The sequence below is a fragment of the Carassius gibelio genome, chromosome B22 (assembly GCF_023724105.1).
Source record: "Carassius gibelio isolate Cgi1373 ecotype wild population from Czech Republic chromosome B22, carGib1.2-hapl.c, whole genome shotgun sequence".
NCBI lineage: Eukaryota > Metazoa > Chordata > Actinopteri > Cypriniformes > Cyprinidae > Carassius > Carassius gibelio.
Genome location: NC_068417.1, coordinates 49,929,317 through 49,934,316, shown reverse-complemented (window position 1 = coordinate 49,934,316; position 5,000 = coordinate 49,929,317). Strand labels below are relative to the sequence as shown.

Here is a 5,000-nt window from a genome sequence, read left to right as displayed (position 1 = left end):
TGGTATGGCCGTAAGCAAAGTCTGCTGCAAAGAGAGGGCTATTTAAAGACCAGCCAATCTTATCGCCAGTACATTATATAAGTAGGAAAGAAAACCCAAAAGCTTAAAGCACCTGGTATTCCCAGGCAGTCTCTCATCAAAGTACTAACCAGACCTAAACCTGCTAAGATTCAGAGATCGGGCATTGACTCTTTTTTTTTTTTTTTTTTTTTTTTTTTAAATGAAAGATTATTATATAATTCGTGAAATTTTCCAAAAAGATTAAAGCACCTGGTATTCCCAGGCAGTCTCCCATCCATGTACTAACCAGGCCCAAACCTGCAAATATTCAGAGATCGGGCATTGACTCTATTTTTTGGCAAAATTATTATATACTAAGTGAAAAATGTCCAAAAAGCTTACAGCACCTGGTATTCCCAGGCAGTCTCCCATCCATGTACTAACCAGGCCCAAACCTGCTAATATTCAGAGATTGGCATTGACTCTATTTTTTGGCAAAATTATTATATACTAAGTGAAAAATTTCCAAAAAGCTTACAGCACCTGGTATTCCCAGGCGGTCTCCCATCCAAGTACTAACCAGGCCCAAACCTGCTTAGCTTCCGAGATCAGACGAGATCAGGCATAGCCAGGATGGTATGGCCGTAAGCGAAGTCTGCTGCAAAGAGAGGGCTATTTAAAGACCAGCCAATCTTATCGCCAGTACATTATATAAGTAGGAATGAAAACCCAAAAGCTTAAAGCACCTGGTATTCCTAGGCAGTCTCTCATCAAAGTACTAACCAGACCTAAACCTGCTAAGATTCAGAGATCGGGCATTGACTCTTTTTTTTTTTTTTTTTTTTTTTTTTTAAATGAAAGATTATTATATAATTCGTGAAATTTTCCAAAAAGATTAAAGCACCTGGTATTCCCAGGCAGTCTCCCATCCATGTACTAACCAGGCCCAAACCTGCAAATATTCAGAGATCGGGCATTGACTCTATTTTTTGGCAAAATTATTATATACTAAGTGAAAAATGTCCAAAAAGCTTACAGCACCTGGTATTCCCAGGCAGTCTCCCATCCATGTACTAACCAGGCCCAAACCTGCTAATATTCAGAGATTGGCATTGACTCTATTTTTTGGCAAAATTATTATATACTAAGTGAAAAATTTCCAAAAAGCTTACAGCACCTGGTATTCCCAGGCGGTCTCCCATCCAAGTACTAACCAGGCCCAAACCTGCTTAGCTTCCGAGATCAGACGAGATCAGGCATAGCCAGGATGGTATGGCCGTAAGCGAAGTCTGCTGCAAAGAGAGGGCTATTTAAAGACCAGCCAATCTTATCGCCAGTACATTATATAAGTAGGAATGAAAACCCAAAAGCTTAAAGCACCTGGTATTCCTAGGCAGTCTCTCATCAAAGTACTAATCAGACCTAAACCTGCTAAGATTCAGAGATCGGGCATTGACTCTTTTTTTTTTTTTATGAAAGATTATTATATAATTCGTGAACTTTTCCAAAAAGATTAAAACACCTGGTATTCCCAGGCAGTCTCCTATCCATGTACTAAGCAGGCCCAAACCTGCTAATATTCAGAGATCAGGCATTGACTCTATTTTTTGGCAAAATTATTATATACTAAGTGAAAAATGTCCAAAAAGCTTACAGCACCTGGTATTCCCAGGCGGTCTCCCATCCAAGTACTAACCAGGCCCAAACCTGCTTAGCTTCCGAGATCAGACGAGATCCGGCATAGCCAGGTTGGTATGGCCGTAAGCGATGTCTGCTGCAAAGAGAGGGCTATTTAAAGACCAGCCAATCTTATCGCCAGTACATTATTTAAGTAGGAAAGAAAACCCAAAAGCTTAAAGCACCTGGTATTCCTAGGCAGTCTCTCATCAAAGTACTAACCAGACCTAAACCTGCTAAGATTCAGAGATCGGGCATTGACTCTATTTTTTGGCAAAATTATTATAAACTAAGTGAAAAATGTCCAAAAAGTTTACAGCACCTGGTATTCCCAGGCGGTCTCCCATCAAAGTACTAACCAGGCCCAAACCTGCTTAGCTTCCGAGATCGGACGAGATCGGGCATAGCCAGGTTGGTATGGCCATAAGCGAAGTCTGTTGCAAAGAGAGGGCTATTTAAAGACCAGCCAATCTTATCGACAGTACATTATATAAGTAGGAAAGAAAGCCCAAAAGCTTAAAGCACCTGGTATTCCTAGGCAGTCTCTCATCAAAGTACTAACCAGACCTAAACCTGCTAAGATTCAGAGATCGGGCATTGACTCTTTTTTTTTTTAATGAAAGATTATTATATAATTCGTGAAATTTTCCAAAAAGATTAAAGCACCTGGTATTCCCAGGCTGTCTCCCATCCATGTACTAACCAGGCCCAAACCTGCAAATATTCAGAGATCGGGCATTGACTTTTTTTTGGCAAAATTATTATATACTAAGTGAAAAATGTCCAAAAAGCTTACAGCACCTGGTATTCAATCAATCAATCAATCACCTTTATTTATATAGTGCTTTAAACAAAATACATTGCGTCAAAGCACTGAACAACATTCATTAGGAAAACAGTGTCTCAATAATGCAAAATTATAATTAAAGGCAGTATATTCCCAGGCAGTCTCCCATCCATGTACTAAACAGGCCCAAACCTGCTAATATTCAGAGATCAGGCACTGACTCTATTTTTTGGCAAAATTATTATATACTAAGTGAAAAATGTCCAAAAAGCACCTAGAAAGGACCTCTACTGCCCTGAAAGACAGCGGAGACCAGGACAACTAGAGCCCCAGATACAGATCCCCTGTAAAGACCTTGTCTCAGAGGAGCACCAGGACAAGACCACAGGAAACAGATGATTCTTCTGCACAATCTGACTTTGCTGCAGCCTGGAATTGAACTACTGGTTTTCGTCTGGTCAGAGGAGAACTGACCCCCCAACTGAGCCTGGTTTCTCCCAAGGTTTTTTTCTCCATTCTGTCACCGATGGAGTTTCGGTTCCTTGCCGCTGTCGCCTCTGGCTTGCTTAGTTGGGGTCACTTCATCTACAGCGATATCATTGACTTGATTGCAAATAAAAACAGACACTATTTCAACTGAACAGAGATGACATAGCTGAATTCAATGATGAACTGCCTTTAACTATCATTTTGCATTATTGAGACACTGTTTTCCAAATGAATGTTGTTCAGTGCTTTGACGCAATGTATTTTGTTTAAAGCACTATATAAATAAAGGTGATTGATTGATTGATTGAAGAGAGGGCTATTTAAAGAACAGCCAATCTTATCGCCAGTACATTATATAAGTAGGAAAGAAAACCCAAAAGCTTACAGCACCTGGTATTCCCAGGCAGTCTCCCATCCATGTACTAACCAGGCCCAAACCTGCTAATATTCAGAGATTGGCATTGACTCTATTTTTTGGCAAAATTATTATATACTAAGTGAAAAATTTCCAAAAAGCTTACAGCACCTGGTATTCCCAGGCGGTCTCCCATCCAAGTACTAACCAGGCCCAAACCTGCTTAGCTTCCGAGATCAGACGAGATCGGGCATAGCCAGGATGGTATGGCCGTAAGCGAAGTCTGCTGCAAAGAGAGGGCTATTTAAAGATCAGCCAATCTTATCGCCAGTACATTATATAAGTAGGAATGAAAACCCAAAAGCTTAAAGCACCTGGTATTCCTAGGCAGTCTCTCATCAAAGTACTAATCAGACCTAAACCTGCTAAGATTCAGAGATCGGGCATTGACTCTTTTTTTTTTTTTATGAAAGATTATTATATAATTCGTGAACTTTTCCAAAAAGATTAAAACACCTGGTATTCCCAGGCAGTCTCCTATCCATGTACTAAGCAGGCCCAAACCTGCTAATATTCAGAGATCAGGCATTGACTCTATTTTTTGGCAAAATTATTATATACTAAGTGAAAAATGTCCAAAAAGCTTACAGCACCTGGTATTCCCAGGCGGTCTCCCATCCAAGTACTAACCAGGCCCAAACCTGCTTAGCTTCCGAGATCAGACGAGATCCGGCATAGCCAGGTTGGTATGGCCGTAAGCGAAGTCTGCTGCAAAGAGAGGGCTATTTAAAGACCAGCCAATCTTATCGCCAGTACATTATTTAAGTAGGAAAGAAAACCCAAAAGCTTAAAGCACCTGGTATTCCTAGGCAGTCTCTCATCAAAGTACTAACCAGACCTAAACCTGCTAAGATTCAGAGATCGGGCATTGACTCTTTTTTTTTTTTTTAAATGAAAGATTATTATATAATTCGTGAAATTTTCCAAAAAGATTAAAGCACCTGGTATTCCCAGGCAGTCTCCCATCCATGTACTAACCAGGCCCAAACCTGCAAATATTCAGAGATCGGGCATTGACTCTATTTTTTGGCAAAATTATTATATACTAAGTGAAAAATGTCCAAAAAGCTTACAGCACCTGGTATTCCCAGGCAGTCTCCCATCCATGTACTAACCAGGCCCAAACCTGCTAATATTCAGAGATTGGCATTGACTCTATTTTTTGGCAAAATTATTATATACTAAGTGAAAAATTTCCAAAAAGCTTACAGCACCTGGTATTCCCAGGCGGTCTCCCATCCAAGTACTAACCAGGCCCAAACCTGCTTAGCTTCCGAGATCAGACGAGATAGGGCATAGCCAGGATGGTATGGCCGTAAGCGAAGTCTGCTGCAAAGAGAGGGCTATTTAAAGATCAGCCAATCTTATCGCCAGTACATTATATAAGTAGGAATGAAAACCCAAAAGCTTAAAGCACCTGGTATTCCTAGGCAGTCTCTCATCAAAGTACTAATCAGACCTAAACCTGCTAAGATTCAGAGATCGGGCATTGACTCTTTTTTTTTTTTTTTATGAAAGATTATTATATAATTCGTGAACTTTTCCAAAAAGATTAAAACACCTGGTATTCCCAGGCAGTCTCCTATCCATGTACTAAGCAGGCCCAAACCTGCTAATATTCAGAGATCAGGC

The 5,000-nt window shown here is 40.3% G+C and overlaps 8 non-coding genes across 8 annotated transcripts in view; all 8 read right to left on the bottom strand.

Moving 5' to 3' along the window:
- Positions 1–16, bottom strand: part of LOC128004436 (5S ribosomal RNA) — a 119-nt gene extending 103 nt beyond the window's left edge. Inside the window, exon 1 of the ribosomal RNA XR_008177126.1 lies at positions 1–16. This exon is cut by the window's left edge and continues 103 nt beyond it. This is a non-coding gene — a ribosomal RNA (5S ribosomal RNA).
- Positions 17–531: 515 nt separating this feature from the next.
- On the bottom strand, positions 532–650 carry LOC128000856 (5S ribosomal RNA). The gene has a single exon (XR_008173629.1). It is a non-coding gene; the product is annotated as a 5S ribosomal RNA (ribosomal RNA).
- A 515-nt stretch (positions 651–1,165) lies between these two features.
- On the bottom strand, positions 1,166–1,284 carry LOC128000855 (5S ribosomal RNA). Its single transcript, XR_008173628.1, has one exon. It is a non-coding gene; the product is annotated as a 5S ribosomal RNA (ribosomal RNA).
- Positions 1,285–1,647: 363 nt separating this feature from the next.
- On the bottom strand, positions 1,648–1,766 carry LOC127999791 (5S ribosomal RNA). The gene has a single exon (XR_008172600.1). It is a non-coding gene; the product is annotated as a 5S ribosomal RNA (ribosomal RNA).
- A 221-nt stretch (positions 1,767–1,987) lies between these two features.
- Positions 1,988–2,106, bottom strand: LOC127999230 (5S ribosomal RNA). The gene has a single exon (XR_008172050.1). It is a non-coding gene; the product is annotated as a 5S ribosomal RNA (ribosomal RNA).
- A 1,361-nt stretch (positions 2,107–3,467) lies between these two features.
- LOC127996380 (5S ribosomal RNA) lies at positions 3,468–3,586 on the bottom strand. Its single transcript, XR_008169288.1, has one exon. It is a non-coding gene; the product is annotated as a 5S ribosomal RNA (ribosomal RNA).
- A 363-nt stretch (positions 3,587–3,949) lies between these two features.
- On the bottom strand, positions 3,950–4,068 carry LOC127999789 (5S ribosomal RNA). The gene has a single exon (XR_008172599.1). It is a non-coding gene; the product is annotated as a 5S ribosomal RNA (ribosomal RNA).
- A 502-nt stretch (positions 4,069–4,570) lies between these two features.
- LOC128004397 (5S ribosomal RNA) lies at positions 4,571–4,689 on the bottom strand. Its single transcript, XR_008177088.1, has one exon. It is a non-coding gene; the product is annotated as a 5S ribosomal RNA (ribosomal RNA).
- Between the last annotated feature and the right edge of the window lie 311 nt (positions 4,690–5,000).